Here is a 17675-nt window from a genome sequence, read left to right as displayed (position 1 = left end):
AGAGTGCTGGTAAATGTTTAACTGGCCTTTACACTGGGGAGAGCCCTGATATGTAGCATTTGCCAGTTTCTACGCCATATTTACGCTATGGTCAATTTCAAGCCAGGAGTGCGATACCACTAAATACAGAATCGGAAGAGATTTTTCCCAGCACCCCACTGTCTACAGACCACATTTTCCAGACCAACTTGAGTTAGACATACCTGGGTGACTAGGCTATTACCAGTAAAATGAAAGGGAAATTGATGCATGCATGCAACTCCTTTTACCTTAAGATAGTAATTGGACATACCCATATTCTTTTTCACCTTTTCTGTGACCTGGAACTCTTTGGTGACCCATTTGATAAACCATGCTACTGATAACGAGGTTTCAGTAAAAGTATGGTCCCATATTAGTAGCATCATTGATGAGGGAGCATGAGGCAAGCTGCTGAGGGCAATGGACAAGCTAGCACACACATACCCCACACAGGTGGGATCGGTGTGGTATTCCTCAGACACTCCTGCTGCCCAAGAACAAAGGAAAGGAAAGAAAAATAGTTGACTGATAGAGATCACAGTCATGCAGGACATGAGTCTCCATCAGTTTAGAAATATCTTAGTAAATGACAAGAAAAAGGCAATCTTATCAATAGCCTGATCTCCAGAAACCTATGGACTCAGTGTCCTGGAGCCCTAATATCACCTTCTCCTCCACAGTGATGTGGGGAACACAGGCAAGAACGAAATGGCAGGTAAAATTAAATTTCTTTATAACCTGCAGCCCATTGACAAATACAGAGTATACCATTTCTCCAGGAACCCCCTATTGTCCTAATGTTAATGCCTTACTAGAGGAAGAACAGACTTAGCTTGACAATAGCAAGGCCTTAGGTATCTTAGGAGTCTTCTTTAGCATATCAAAGTCCTTCTGGAGGCCTACCTTTTGTCTTTACCTCCCCAACTCCATAGCATACAACCAGTCACTCTTCACAAGCCCAGTGTGGCTCTTTCTGCCCACAGGTCCTGTCCCCATGCTCTAATAAAATCACCTTTTTGCACCAAAGATGTCTTCAAGAAATCTTTCTTGTCCATCAGCTCTGAACCCCCACCATTCCAAAACCTCACTGTCATCATCATCATCACGTGGGAATTTTTATTTGACAAGGCAAATTCTCAGGCCCTACTCAAAACCTACTAAACCAGAAAATCTGAGGGGGGACCCAGCAGGCTGGATTTTTTAAAGCTCTCAAGGTGATTCCGATTGCCACTAAAGTTTGAAATACACTATCCTAACAGATAATGAAGCCACACCATTGATGAGACCTGGATCCCTGAAGGAACATGTGATGCGGCTGCCTAACCTGGGGCACCCACCCTGCAGCATTCACATAAAACAGGAGTACATCTCCCTGCTCTTTAAATCACTGAGGCCTTTTTTGTCTAACAATTTAACTTCACTTTAATCAATATAGTATAGCTCTGATTTTCTTACTAGCACTGGATTTTATTTAATAATAGCTTATTTAAAGATTTAATTTACTAAGATTTCATTTAGGATTTTTTTCATTTACACGAATAATTGAGCCTGTGTATTTTTCCTTTTTAGCCGCCCTAGTCCAGTGTGCATGCACATTAAGGTTATATTGGCCTTGGTAGTTTTTTCTTTCTTTCTTTCTTTCTTTCTTTCTTTCTTTCTTTCTTTCTTTCTGTCTAAGCATTCCACTCCATGGGCAGGACACCTCTTGTGATTGTCGCTACCTCCAAGTCTTACCACAGTAGGGTGGGGTCTTTGATTTATGAGTATATGGGAATTAGATCTTATCTGCCAGTGGCCAGCTTGGTTCAGTTGCTGGTGATGGGCCCAGACCACATCTGTGGATTTCTATCCCCTGGGGTCCCCTGCTCGCCCTAAGCTGACAGTAGCCAGTAGCACTTTGCTGGTGAAAAACAATTTAATAACTGTAAAGTGTACAATCATAATTTCCTATAGCAACCATGACTTAGCAATGTAAGTGATGGGGTTTTGGAATAGTGGCGGCTTCCAGAGCCGATGGCCCAGAAAGAATTCTTGAGACTGTTCAGTGCAAAAAAAAAAGGTGATTTTATTAAAGCATGGGGACAGGACCCGTGGGTAGGAAGCACTGCGCCAGGATGGTAAGGAGAGACTGTTTATATACTTGGCAGCTGGGGGAGGTAAAGTCCAGGGGAAGTTTCCAAAGAGATTTCCATATGCTAAAGAAGACTCCCAGGATTCTGGAGGCCTAGCTACTGTCAAGCTCATGTTGTTTTTCCCTCTGGCAAAGCATTTGCATTAAGACAGTAGGGAGCTCCTGGAGAAAAGTTATATACTGCCTGCCTCAAGTATTTGTCAATGGGCTGCAGGTTATAAGGAAATTTAATTTTATCTGCCACTTCCTTCTGCCTTTGTTTTCTACATTATAAGTAGTTAACTGTATGTGTGTATATATTATATGTAATATACATTACATATATATATTATATTACATATAATATGTACACACATGTCTGATTCTCCTTAACTATCATCTAACTTAGACACTTTCAAACTAAGACAGCAAAATATACTTAGTTTAATCTTGAGATGTCTGCCCTTCCTGGCTCCTTCTTTATAGTGCCTCTGTGTGCACCAGATTATATTTTTTTAACACTTTATTCCTTACCGTCACTGAGAGAGGTTATGACCCATCAGCATTTTGGGGTTCACAAAATTCTTACCTTATAAAAGCCAGTGCATTCTTATCTTTGCATAAGTATGGACAGACAGAGAAATCAAGGCTTTCAAATTCTCCCTCCTACATCTTGAACCTATCCTCTCCTCTCTTATATTCAGACATTTTCTGAGCCAATCTCTCCTGTAATGCATATGTTAGTCCTTTGCCTTCTCATTGTCAAGATTACTGTGATGATCTCCAAACAGGTCTCCTCTCTCCATTTTATTCTTTCTGCAAATGATGTTACATTCTGCTACCATAGTTCTAACCATATGCCTAATACACATAATATAACTGATAATATTGGAAAGTATCCACTGATGGGGCTTTGTAGTGATGGCGGGGTTTGGAGCTGATGGCCAAGAAAGAGTATTTGAAGAGGTCTTTGGTGTAAAAAAGTGATTTTATTAAAGCACAGGGACAGGAAGAGCTGCGCTGGGGTTGTAACTAGTTATATACTACGGAGTTGAGGGAGGTAAAGACAAAAGGGAGGCCTCCAGAAGGACTTTGATATGCTAAAGGGACTCCTAAAATGCCAGGGGGCTTGCTATTGTCAAGCTAAGGTTGTTCTTCTCTAGTAAGGCATTAACATTAGGACAGTAGGGGGTTCCTGGAGAAATGGTATACTCTGTATTTGTCAATGGGCTGCAGGTTATAAAGAAATTTAATTTTACCTGCCATTTTGTTCTTGCCTGTGTTCCCCACATCACTGTGGAGGAGAAGGTGATATTAGGGCTCCAGGACACTGAGTCCATAGGTTTCTGGAGATCAGGCTATTGATAAGATTGCCTTTTTCTTGTCATTTACTAAGATATTTCTAAACTGATGGAGACTCATGTCCTGCATGACTGTCATCTCTATCAGTCAACTATTAATTTTCCTTTTCCTTTGTCCTTGGGCAGTAGGAGTGTCTGAGGAATATCACACAGATCCCACCTTGCTGGGGGTGTGGGGGAGGTGTATACTAGCTTGTGCTTGGCCCTCAGCTTGCCTTATAGTCCCTCATCACCCACATTAACATATGCTTGAATACACTCTCAATGTCAAATCCTGGGTCCTCAAATGTCTAGCATATCTTTTAAATCTTCCCTAAATCCATCTCAGGCCAAGAGGACACTTTCACAGTTCAAGTCTTTCACCCTGCCTTGCTACTCACCTACAATGTCCTTGCCCACCACTGTTTGTATATATCAAAGTCCTACCTAGCCTTTGAAGCCCAGGTCAAATGCTCTGCCTGACATGAGTCTTTTATAAATATGTCAGCTGGCAGTTTTTCAACTTCTTCTGAAATCCTATAACATTTGCTATCTCTCTTTTGGCAGTTTTTAATGTTTTTACTTTGTATTTTGGCTCTGTGTCACTTCTGCTGTTGGGCACCCAATTTGGGTCTCATTAGGATTACACCATCCTCATAGGAAGTGCTCAATAAATGAGGGTATAACTCATGTATTTCTTTTGGTTAAGTGAGGGAAAAAATCACCACCATCACCACTGCTAAGCAACCACCATGGTTTGCTTAGTCATATGGGGGGCTCTGCCTAAAAATTTGATCTAGGTTGTGTTTTTATGAAATTCAAATTTCATAGCTTCTGGCAGTTCTTTATACCACTACAGGTATCTCAAGGTTAATAATCAATTTAGTTAAATTTAGCATAGCACATTAGTGACTCTTCAGATATGCAAATGATGGCTATTATTGAAAGATTTTTTTTTTTACCTAAGGCTGATTTTTAATGGATCTCTGTTACTCAAAACATTTCTTACTTTTACTGTTTTGGGGTCCAGCAGAGTCAAATTTTTGCAACCTTCTGAGAAATGTTTGATTTCTGGGCTTTCTCTATTCCCTTCAATCTTTCCTTCCAAACAAGCCAATTCTTCCCTGAGCTCATCTCTTCCTTGCAAAGTCTTGCTAGTGGCAACCAATTACAACCCATACACACTCCTAACATATTGCTTTTTGGTCCTGTACCCTGGAGCTAGAGTCTCAGTAGTCACAGGACCTGATGTCAAGTTTCCTCAGGCTCATGATTTTACCAAAAACACTGTCACTGTATAAGATAAGACTCCAGTGTTTCTGTTTCTGATATTTTCTCACCACTTAACTGCTAACGTCACTTTAAGTTTTTATTACAACAGCACACTACTTGGTATAGGAATTAGTGGCATGAAATCAACATCGGCTATTCTAACCTACAAATTCCAAAATCTCACAATAAATGCTTATTTCTCACGCACATAAAATCCACTTGTTGCCAGGAGAGAACTCCACTCCCTGTAGTCACACAGGGACCCAGACAGACACAGGCTCTGCCACCTTCCAAACCTGTCTTATACAGCCTTCCAGATTGTCCTGGCTGTTGCCATCCCCTGGAACACTGGGGAAGAAAATGTGGAGTACCATACAGAATATGGTGTGGACCAGGCCTAGAAATCATACACGCTCTGTCCAAATTACTGACCCACAGAATCCACTAATATAACGTGTCACACCCATAAGGGTGGTGCTGTTACAGCACTAGTAGCAAATACACTGTCCGTAACGTGTGACTCGAAAATGGCTCCCCAGCTTCATATCCCTGACATCAAATACATGGGCAAGTGAGTTGGATGAGACAGCGCTTACTGGAGACCCAACAAGCTTCTATCAGACACACAATGCTGCTTGATGACGTCAGCATATCTTCTTACTGCCCATAAGTCACGCTGTACATTATTTTAACCACTGTGATGGTTAAATTCTAGTCATCCCTCAGATGACCAACGACTGAAACCAAAATAAGCTTTGATCTTCCCCAGAGCTGTAACCCAGAAACACTCCTCTTGAGCAAATGACCATGGGAGCATTTCTTCACACCTCAGGGACAAATGTTCTCACTCATTATTTGCCAAATAACTAATAAATTTTGAGAATCTGGGGGAAAAACATGGCCATGGACAATTTCAAATCTTCTTCCTATAAAAAGAGATTATACATGGAGAACATTAAAACATGTGTTAGATTGGGTTCTCTAGATACAGATCTGAGATGGAAACATGCATGCAGGGTTACCGGGAAATGATCTCAAGAGAGATGCGCCTGTAAGGAAATGAGGAAGGCAGGAATGGGCCAAGAGAGAAGCTGACTCATACTGAGAATGCAGCTCATGACTTAGCTTGTCTTAAACAAAGATGTGGAACTAGGATGGCCCTACACATGTGTCCCAGATAGAAGCAAGGGGTCTGGGCTTTTGTCGCCTTGTAACCACCAGTAATTGCTTGCTGGTCAACACTGATATGGAGCATAAACCTTGATGAGGAAGATAATTTGTGGCTGAGAACAACTCCCGGCAAGTGATAAGCTGTGAGCTGTATGTCAGTAGTTGTCACTTCCCACATCTGAAGGATAAACATCTCATTCCCCAAGAGGGGATCCACACAGAGCACTACAGTATCCATCACAGTGCACACTTTATACCCTCATCCCCCTCTTCTTGTGGAAGTCCACCCATCGGGAAATTCCATCTCCAGGGCTCTGGTTGGTCTTCCTTATCGAGGAAGATGACAAGAGAGGTTTAATGTGATAAACTCTGATGTTGCCGTTGATTTTAAAGCCACAACTAACAATCATCATTCCTCTTCTCTTTCAGCCAATCTTGGCTCGCCTCTCCTTCAGCCAGCAGAATTACTGGTCAAGCCAGTTTGCCTGCTCAGACTGCCCAGGGTCTCTTTCCTGAGGAGCTTGAGAACTTGGTTACCAGGCAGTTCTCTGGCTATGGGTACTCTACTTGTCCGCTTACTACCCCAACTGGACACAGGAGCTTCAAGAGAAGACCCAACAGATCATCTGAATGCTGAATGTATTCATTTCTGCCCCACTTGTGTAGCAGTAGCATTCAGTTCTTTTATGGTAAGAGTCCAGTCAGAAAACAGAAAAAACACGAGCAGGTTGAATTTAAAAAGTTTTACATAATTACCAAATACTAGCATGGAATTGGAATAACATAATTGGCTTCCAAGGGCTAAAAACAACTTTAAAGAATGCAGAAATAGTAGATATGGTGCAAAGCCACCACCTCTAGGACTGAAGCAGAGCACCCAAAGAATGAAAAAAAGGGAAGTGACGCCCCAGCCCCCAAGGCAGAGAATGAGAGAGCAGTGGAGTGGGTGTGCCTCTAGCCCACTGGATGGGGTGGAGAAGTTCACTGAGGTGCTGCAGACCAGGACTGCCAAGCAGGAAGTCTCCCACCAATGTGACAACAATGATACTTGCTGGAAAGCTGCCTGCAAGGGGTGCTGAATTCAGCTGGGGAACTGGCAGAACTTACCAGTAAGTTACCTATGGGGAGAATATCAGGGTGGGATGCCCACAAAACTTTCCCAGGAACACAATGTGATATGGAACTCACTGGGGGTGAATGTCACTAGGTGCCCACCAGGAGAGCCTAGGCCATAGGTCAGGATTAAGAAGAAAGGGAAATCACATAGGAATTAGAAAAAGGAGCCCTTTCCTTCTAGAGGTTTCCTCCAGCACCCTCTACTAACAAACTTGGCTGGCCAACAAAGGAGAAATATTTAATGTCTATCTAAAGTATAGTAAGTAAGGTGACCAAAGGTGGATTTGGATGTAAGAAGCAATATATTGATAACCAGCACAGTCAATTATTCTGCTTTTATGGTGACTCCTATCCTTGCCCAATAATCTCCAGGCATAAGGAACCCAATGAACAAAACACAACTCAGAGACCAGTGGAAATCTTACTGGGTGCCCCTTGGTAGTAAGCATCCTTCTTCTGAAAACCAAGATCTCTAGGAGCTCCTGACTCTTGATCTCAGGACTGTGAGTTGCAGCCCCACAATGAATGTAGAGATTACTTTAAAAAAAAAAAATCTCTATACCTACAAAGCCTATAAATGTGAAGGCAGGAAATGCAAATTTTCCAAGTGAATCGGGGTTGATAAGTGAAGCCATTCCTACATCTATCCCATGATTCCCTGACTCATGTATTATATCTATTGGGGGTATGATACCAGATGATTATTATTTAGGATGTACATACCATATCCTGGAAAATAGTGCCTTATCTTCTAAAGGAGTCATCTCCAAGTAGGCACCTCAACTGTGTCTCCAAGAGACCATTCTGTGACTCTATTCGGTAAAAAGCTTCTAGGTGACACAGTATATGATATGGCCAGTGTATTCCATGGTCGTAAGCCCACTTCCCTACCTCCTTTGCCCTAAAGTTGGTCTCTTGGTCTAAGGCAATATTATATGGATCTCATATCATTGGATTAAATATTCTGTAAGACCCTGGAGAGCAATGCTGTCTGGAGCTCTGCAGCAAGGAAAGTCAAACACATATCCAGAATGTGTGTTAATCCCAATCAAGATGAATCATTGCTCTTTCTTGGATAAAGTCCAAAGTAGTGAACTTGCAACCTCATACTTGATTAGTTTTCTTGAAGGATGATGGTACAAAACAGCCATGTCTCTGTTGCTGGCAGGTTGGGGATTTGGCAACAGCAGTCAGCCCTGGTAGCCAATGTTGCTGGACACGTGCATAGCCTCCATCTCTTCCACAGTGTTAGACTCTAGTAATGTATTCAATTTGCCAGTGCCATTGGAGCCAATGAAAGAGGCTGACTGACTTTAAATGATCAAAGCATCCTATCTACCTGGTTATCAGTGCCAGGTCTGTGGTTGATGCTCTGTGGTAGGAAAAAACAAGTTTTCACACTTCATTACTATTTCAATCAGCCCATTCACATCCTTCCTCAGTTATCCTTGTCCCTTATTCTCCAATGTTTTTTCCTTACAGGGCCGCGACAAACTAGCAGATTATTTGTTTCTGCTCATGAATGCATGTACAGTCTTACCTTGGAGTATGCCCTTCAACACAAAGTGGATGACCACCTGCACAACCTGGGGCTTTGCCCATTAGGAAGATTTTCCTCACTGATATGGATCAAAGTCACTCCTCAGTAGGGTTGTAGAGCATCATCAGTCTATTGTCACATCATACTGATGCATAAAGCTAACCTAATAGTAAATTTACATCAGTCTTCATCATCATCTATGATTGCTTCCAAAGGTACACACCAAGTAGCTATGGGTCTGAGCTGAAGAAGAGGCATCAGTGCAACAGTAGCAGAAGGCATTCAGTGGTCTAGGCTATCTACTTATGCATCTAACTCATGTCCACTAGCCCTTCTCACACACAAACTGGGATGGACCACTTCCACCATTTTATAACAGAGTACTGCTGGGCCCAGCCAAATTTATGACTCAACAGGTGAGAGTATGCAGCTGCTGAAGATGAGTGCCAGCAACACAGTCACTTACCGCCCATGGTCAGATACTCTGTCTCTATCAGATCCCACCAGCATGCAGGAACTGTTTTCTGAATGGTATAAATCTGTGCTGCAGAGGAAATGGACTTGCTCTAGAACTGTATTGCCCAATATGATGGTCACTGACCACATGTGATGACTTAAGCTTAAATTAAATTAATTAAGATTAAGTAAAATAAGCCTACAACCTCAGTGCTGGTCTCACATGCGGGAGGCACAAGAAGACTGTGGATGAGATTGCCGCAGAGATGAGTGCCGGGAGTAGCAGCATGTGTCCCACATCCAGGCATCATGAAGAGCTCCCCACCAGGGCCCACCATCAACCAGGAGTTGCTGGTGCTCACCGCCAAGGCTACGGAACTCTGTTCTCTATCTAGCCACCCGTTCCTACAGACATGGCGGTGGAAAAGAAAAGGAAGCACTCAGTGATTTCTCAAATGCTACAGAGGAATGGGAAACTTTTTAGTTTCTTGCAGATTTATTACCATAGATGATTTCAGCTAGTAAATATCTGTAAAAGCTTAAAGGCAAGACAAAGAAGAGAATGACAACAATGATGCAAGTACGGAGATGAAGCAGAATCCTAAACAAAAACAGAAGTATTTTAAAAATCAGCCGGCTGAGGACCTCTCTGGATTGGCACCACAGCTTTGAAGTAAGCATAGCACTGTGCAACTTTAGACTCCTCACTTTTCAGAGACTTGAAGCACATCATATTCCTTCCAGGCTGAGAGCCAGCACCCGATGTGCCCACCCACACCATAAATACCCAGAAGGAAAGTAACCCAGACAGCAGCCTCTCTCTGACGAGCCCATGCTGCGGTGGGGTTACCAAGAGAGCTGCCTGTGCAGTCAGGCACTGTCAGATGTGCAGGTGCAGCTGTAAGCTGTAAAGACAAAGACGATGTTGTTTAACTTTTTAATTTACGGATACATTTTGAGGAGCCGCTAAATGTGCGTAAATTCATAGATGCCTGTTAGGAAATTAGTTCTTGTTAAACAACTAGTTTGAGCTTAGTATGTAGCTTATGGGTAGAATGTTACATTTGATTTTTTCTATTTCAAGAAAACCTGACTCTTGTCCAAATATAGCATTTTTTTAACTATAAAGAAATGTTTTTCTTTATTAAAAACTATGTATTTTTATTTTTTTTCTTTCTCAACGTTTTTTTTTTTTGGTTTTTTTTTTTTTTTTTTTTTTTTTTTTTTTTTTTTTTTTTTTTTTTTTTTTTTTTTTTTTTTTTTGGGACAGAGAGAGACAGAGCATGAACGGGGGAGGGACAGAGAGAGAGGGAGACACAGAATCGGAAACAGGCTCCAGGCTCCGAGCCATCAGCCCAGAGCCTGACGCGGGGCTCGAACTCACGGACCGCGAGATCGTGACCTGGCTGAAGTCGGCCGCTTAACCGACTGCGCCACCCAGGCTCCCCTATATGTATTTTTATAGTAAATGCTTTATAGAACTAGCTTTGGAGCCATCTTTTGTTCTAATGCCTTGCTTATTACCTGAGATTTTTGTGAAATTTAAAAATAAGTATTTCTGGGGGCACTTGGGTGGCTGAGTCAGTTAAGCCTCTGCCTCTGACTCTTGTTTTAGGCTCAGGTCATGATCCCGTGGTTCATGAGATGGAGCTCCCCATTGGGCTCTGTGCTGACAGCATGGAGCCTGCTTGGGATTCTCTCTCCCTCTCTCTCTGCCCCGCCCCTCTCTTAAAATAAACAACAACAAAAAATCAGGGCGCCTGACTGGCTCAGTCAGTTAAGGGACCGGCTTCGGCTGGGGTCATCATCTCGCAGTTTGTGAGTTCACACCCTGCATCCAGCTCTGTGCTGACAGCTCGGAGCCTGGAGCCTGCTTCAGACTCTATCTCTCCCCCTCTCTCTGCCCCTTCCATGCTCATGCTCTGTGTCTCAATAATAAATAAACATTTAAAAAATTTTTTTAACTTAAAAAAATTAAAAATAAGCATTTCTAACATTTTTATTCCTAGAGAAAAATTACATGTTAATTAAATCAAATACAAAAAAAGTATTACCTCTGCCTAAGCGTATTTTTTCTTTAAAACATTTAAAAATGTTTATATACAGAAAATCTCATTTTATTGTTCCTTTGTTTATGCCCATAGTAATTGTTTTCAGTGTTCAAGAGAGAAAACTAAATACTATTTTTTTCCACATAGGGTAAGTTTTTGGCTCTTGTCTCTTTTTTTAAAAATTGAGTTATAATTTACATCTAGTAAAATCATCCTTTAATGTCTAATCTGTTGGTGGTGTAAACAATCAATATACAGGACAGTTCCATCACCCCAAATATTCCTCTATGCCCACCTGAGTCCCTTTCTCTTATCCCCAGGCAACTACTACTGTTGTCTGTTCCTCTTGTTTTGAAATTTTATTTTAAAATATTTTAAAATCCCAAAAAATTATTTAAAAATTAACTAAAAAGAGAGAGAGACAGACAGACAGAAAGATCAATGAAATAACACTAGCCACACTTCAAGTGCTTGGTAGTGTATGTGGCTAGTAGCCACCATATTGCATAGAACATCTCGATGTCACAGTAAGTTCTATTACACAGTACTGTTCTAGAGCCCTAGAATTCTACATGGCATCTCTTCTTTGGAGCTTGCTATAAACTATACAGTGTCTTTCCCACCACAGATAGTTTGGTACTATAGGATTGGCCAGGCTGAACGGATGAGGGGCAGAACTGTTTACATCATAGCCTAGAGCCTGCTGCAGTTTCTCCTAGATTTACAACTGTCAGCTTATGATCTTCATTAAAAGGAATGTAGCAGTATTCTTAAATATGGTATGTACTGTCTCCAGAAGTCAGAGAGGTTTACCAAGCATTGTGCTTCTTTCTTCGTGGGAGCTGTGAGATAATATGTTTTATTTTGAATTAGATGTGATAGTATGCCCCCCACACTCCAGATCCCTAAAAACTTCCCTGAGAGCCCCTGGATTTTCATAGGTTCATCACATACCCTCTGGAACACATGTGTCTTAAGTACTTGTCACTTCTTATCTGCTTCAGTTACCATGTCATCAGTATGTGGATGAATGTGATGTTCTACAGATGTCCAGATCATTCAGGTTCCTTCAAACTACATCATGACTGAAAGTCGAAGAGTGAACATTGACCTGTGGGGAGATCCCAACTAAATATATGCTATTCTCCGTCTCATGGGAATGCAAACTGCTTGTCAGCCTCCTTTTGAAGAGGGTTGGAAAATAATACATATGCTAGATAAATGGTTGCCTGTTACATGCCAGAGGATGTGTTATTCTGCAGAAAGAAAGGGATGGGGGGGAAGAAAAAGAAAAAAAGAAAAAAGAAAGAGAAAAAGAGAAAGAGAAAAGGGAAGGAAGGAAAAGAGGAGGAAAGGAGGAAAGGAGGAAAGGAGGAAGAGAGAGAGGCAGAGCAGCTGCAATTGAGGCTACCGGTTGGTTGTTTGCAATAGGTGACTGTCATTTAGTATGAAAACTATAGTTTCCATAGTGGTCACACTAGTGAACTAAATGGGGCTTTGGGAGGGACCACCACCCTTGCACTAAGTATTTAAACAAATGGCATTAATCTTCCCCACAGGACACGGTATTTATTTTTATTTTCTAGCTGGGCCTAGGATAGAGAGTTTGGAGGAAGGACAAGATTTAGAGACTTTGAACTGGCCTTCCCTTTCTATGAGATCTCTCACGTCACAGGTTCAGGAACCAATATGAGTGTTCTGCCAACTGCCAAGTCTGTCCCTTCCAATTATATATTGGGGAATCAAAGAAACAGCATCCACTGCAGGCCCATAGACCAGGTGGACTCACAGTAAGCCAGTCCTGAGCCAAGATTCCATTTACTGCCCACTAGGAATCATGGTGGCACTTTGGGTCCCCACATACCAATGAAATGGTACAACAATCCTCAAAAACCCAGGTATTCTCCTTTCTCCAATGCAAGATATCCTAGTAAATGCCTTTACGTCCATTTGAGGAAAAATGTAGAGAATTACTACTGATTAAATGTAGCGTGGTGTTGCAGGGTCCGTCCTCATAGGGCCCTGGCCTGTCCTTCAATCAATGGATATGGAGTCTGAGAACTGGCCTAGATCCAAAAACTAAGCAGTGGATCATGACTTTTGTTTAGACTATTGCCCTTAGATTCCTGATCACCTGTCCTTGGTTTGATTGTTTACATTAAGTAGTATCCTTATTGACTGCCCATCTTTCTTGCCTCTAGGAATACTGTATCCCATTCAGCATGTCCATAGCTCTCTGCAGATTGAGACCTCTGGCTGCCATTCTGATTTTGTCACTTATTGTGATAATTGTCTGTATCTTTCTACTTGTGGTTAAACTGCTTGCCACCTAGATTCTAATGTTTCAGATTTTCATCACCTTTCCTATCAGGAGCTCAGTTCTATAACAGCATCTTCTATTAGCCTGTTCTACAGAGCTTTGAAGCTTCTCAGTGATTCTGGTAGCCCTCCCATGAGCACATTCATTATCACCTAGGAAAACTAAGTGTCTTCCAGACTCTCATGCAAAATACTATCAGGTGTTGGGGTTTCTAGTCTACTATCACATTCCTACTTCTTTGAATCTTTTGACCTCTTCCTCTACCATCCATCAGTAAGTCTTATCTTTCATTATCATTAAGCAACTCAACATATCTTCTACCTAACCCTAACTTCCTTTAGGAATTCAGGTAACAGAGAAATAAAGGCAAGTACATTGGGAGATAAGCTGATAGGAAATTTAATTGTGTCTACCTATACTAAAAGAATTTAGTTTCTATTTCAACTCACATTCCTTGTCCCTCTATTTACAATTTGAGGAAGATGCCTACCCTCCTTGCAATCATACAAATCAGATTTAATATAAACAAACTGGTAATTGTCAGGTCTGCAGAGAGCAAGAATATAGCATTGATGGAAATTTTACCAAATGGATCCTTTTTATTGGGAAATTGTGTCATTATTTATTGATGTCACAATGATAACCTAATAGAACTCCATCTGCCATCTAGAGATTACATTCCAATAACCAGAGACTTTATAGCTAGGCAGCTAACGTTAGAAATTTGCTGTAAAAACTGGAAACACTGTGGAATACCACCTCTACTCTACAAAAATCAATGAAATAAATGTTTGTTTTTATCCTGGAGCAAAACTGGAATAATTTACTTCCCATCTCCATTGAACCTACATCTGAAACAGGATGTGATTTTACCCTCATGATTGACCTGCTCCATTCTGGCATTTAACTAGATATTGCCCAACGAATTTCATGTTTAATCTTCATGGGCTAGCAGTCTACAATGTATGCAGAGCAGTCTACCACCATCCCCTTAGCCTAAACAGAGAATATCCAAAATCATAAATGTTTCATTCTACTTTAACCAAGCAGAAAGACAGACTCTCATAGGAATACGTTGCGTAGGCATGTAAATCAAATTTTAAAATTCAGTTATTGTTAACTTTTCCTGAAAAGTAAGCTAGTCAAAGATAGATTGAGAGAGAAAGGCTGCATCCTCCATGACCAGATTTGAAATTTTTTAGAGACTTACGTCCATTTTTTTAGCACAAATTTCATGGAAAAATAGGCCATTTACTGATGTGAACTTGTTTCCCTAGGGAAATAAACTAGGTATCTAGATTAAAGTACTTTTCCTGCCAAAAATGTAGAATTCTCTCTCTCCCTGTCCATCTATCCTCAGGTAAAATAAATAAATAAATAAACAAACAAACATATATATATGTGTGTGTGTGTGTGTGTGTGTGTGTATATATATATATATATAAAATAAAAAGTTGACAAAAATCTGAGTTCTATTTTTGCTATTTTGACTCTTCTGCTGACCAATCATCAAAGCCAGAATCCAGCTGTCTGATGTAAACAGAAAGACACTCTTATCTATTCTCACAGATGGATTCTGGAATCATTTTGGCTTAATTTTGGCAGGGACAGGTAGAGGCAGAACCAGACTCAGGAAAAGCACTGATAATATCCTGTGGGGTTCTCACGGTAGTAAGAGGTGGAGGGAACTCTTTAGAAAAAAACATAGGATAAAATAGATTTTTTAAAATTACCACCCTGTTAGAGTCAGTGGAGATATAAACCCCAGGAAGGCAAAAGAGAACATTTCAAAGGATTGTGTGTTTCCCAAATTACTTTGCTCTCCCTTTAAGCTTTAAGAAAATGACATTCTGATTTCTGGCAAGGTTCAAGTGAATTCTATTTGGGGTTAGTTTGCAACACTTAAATTGCTTCAGGGCTTGCTCTGATTGGAATTCTGTTCCCTCAGTTGCACTGCAATAAAATACCTAACCCATTAAAGTAGTTATTATCAGAGAACCAGGACCTTGTCATCCAGCCATCACTATGTGGGAGGGACTGTATAAGTATCTTAGCCCCCTTCTACCACCCTCGTGAACACAAAGTGATCTGGGGTCTTTTGACTGCTAGGAAAAGATATCTTTAGATAGTCTGTTTATGTCCTATGCCAAGACATTCAAGTGGGTCTTCAGAGAGGACTTAATTAGTAACTGTGGCCCTCAGCTCCATATGTATCCTGATGACATTCAGATTTATCTTTTCCCTCCCTTAAGACATTAGTGGAGAAAATGAAAAATGAACAGTCCTTGCCAAATGCAGAGTCCTTAGAGTTCTCAGAAAATAAATGTTACATTTCCAAAGTAAGAGCTGCCTCTGATGAAAGAAGACAAACTTGTTGCCCACCCCACCCGCGCCCCAGTTCTTGCATCTTCACTCTACACATTCTTGTTGTGTTTCGGCATTTGCATTTAGTACCCGTGAATGAGAGCTATTCAAATGGTTGACTTGCCATCACCAAACGGCAGTAAGATGCATGCCAAGAAGAGGATGATTCCCAGGTTTAGCACAACTGACTCATCTAAAGTGAAAAAAAGAAAAGAAAGCACCATGCATAGTGGGAATGACTTTAGCTGCAAGTAACAAAATCCAACTAAAAGAAACTGAAACAAATAGAGTTCTAATTTGTTCTCAGATTAGCTGACTGCTGGTATAGGATCAGTGGGGCCAACACTGTTAGGGCTTGAGTCTCTGAGATATTCTTGGCCTTTCACTCAGTTTAAAGGTGACTCCAGATATTACGTCCACCCTCATAATATGAAGAGAAGAAGTCAATATCAATAGATTTTTGAACTTTCCCAGAAAGCTCTCTCATTGGCCAAAACTGTGTAACATGACCAATTCCAGCTGTAAGAAGGCTACAAAAGTCACTAGGCTTCTCTAATGGAAGATGATAAAAGAAAAGACAGTTGAAAATGACTGTTTTGCAAACCAATCAATAGTCTGCCACATCCAATATATTTTACCCAGCAGTTCAGCTATAAGAAGAATGCCAGGATTGATCTTTTAGGACACTTTCGAGAGTAAAAGAGAAAACTGTTAACGATTATGCCAAGAAAACAGGAGCTAACTACGACTGTCCTGAGAAAACTGGAATATATGATCACTGTAGTCATAGACAAAGTATTCTGAGAAATTAGCCCCACTTCCCTCCACAGTTTGACAGGGAACTGAAAATCTGTTTCTTGGATGAATAAAATCTCCCAGGCTAGACCCAGGATCTTCCAATGCTTGAATTTTCTATTTATGCCTGACATGCCTCACTTTGGAGTAGACCAGACAACTTTTCTATGGGAGACTTTGTTAAGATCATTTGGCAAATAATACTCAGAGGTGCTTTCTTCTCTAACTTCTGTGCAAAGTCTTTTCAGAGCACATATTATCCATGGCTTTCTCCCACACCCTGCCTGTGAGGAAGACATTGTTCAATAAGGCTGAGATTCTCAAATCAGGCAGTATTGACGATTTACAAATGGTCAGGGTAGTATCCCTCTGCCCAAGATAAAAAAGAAGTTTATCAGTAGTATAAATTGAAACCTCTCTGAGCATATGTCTTTTCTATCCTGACTTTATACCTTTATTCATTCATAAGGACAACAAAATAATCTTGGAGCAAAATTTGGGCCTGACACCATGATTATAAGGTGGTACAAGGTTATTTCTAACCTTATAGCTAGAACTGGTTTTAGATGCCAAACTATGTTACTTGAATACTAATTAATGTAGGGCTCTACCTTGAATTCTAGTTATTTTTATGTCTTATTTTTCTAACTTAAGATTTTTGTTTTCTTCCCTGTAACTTCCAGCTTTCCAAGCTTTCTACTATAAACAAAATGCAATATATTACTTTTGTTTTTTTATATTTTTTAATGTTTATCTATTGTTGAGAGAAAGAGAGACAGAGCATGAACAGGGGAGGGGCAGAAAGAGAAGGAGACACAGAATCTGAAGGAGGCTACAGGCTCTGAGCTGTCAACAGAGAGCTCAACACGGGGCTCGAACTCACAAGCCATGAGATCCCCAGGTGCCCTATCTTTTGTTTTGAATAAGTGTGTCTTTTCCTCGAGTTTTGAGGGAATAGAGTTAATGGGAAAAAATATCACAGAAATAAGAGTAAAGAGTGCACCTGTGATTGTAAACCTCTGCCACCACCTTTGCAACACTCAAGAGAAAGCCACTATTAACATTGTGATGTGTGTATATTTATTTTATCCTATGAATTGACATACATATAACTTAATTT

General features: G+C 40.8%; 2 long non-coding RNA genes across 2 annotated transcripts in view; one reads left to right on the top strand and one right to left on the bottom strand.

Annotated features, from left to right (window-relative positions):
- The window catches only part of LOC122217481, a 235454-nt gene extending 226822 nt beyond the window's left edge, over positions 1-8632 (bottom strand). Inside the window, exon 1 of the long non-coding RNA XR_006201524.1 lies at positions 8570-8632. This is a non-coding gene — a long non-coding RNA (uncharacterized LOC122217481). The remainder of the gene's footprint in view (positions 1-8569) is intronic.
- Positions 8633-11663: 3031 nt separating this feature from the next.
- On the top strand, positions 11664-12227 carry LOC122217483. The gene is made up of 2 exons (XR_006201527.1): positions 11664-11855; positions 12081-12227. It is a non-coding gene; the product is annotated as an uncharacterized LOC122217483 (long non-coding RNA).
- The last annotated feature ends 5448 nt before the right edge of the window (positions 12228-17675 follow it).

The sequence above is a fragment of the Panthera leo genome, chromosome B1 (genome assembly GCF_018350215.1).
Source record: "Panthera leo isolate Ple1 chromosome B1, P.leo_Ple1_pat1.1, whole genome shotgun sequence".
NCBI classification, from domain to species: Eukaryota; Metazoa; Chordata; class Mammalia; order Carnivora; family Felidae; genus Panthera; species Panthera leo.
Note: the sequence above shows the minus strand (reverse complement) of the source record. Positions and strands in the feature narration are given on the sequence as shown.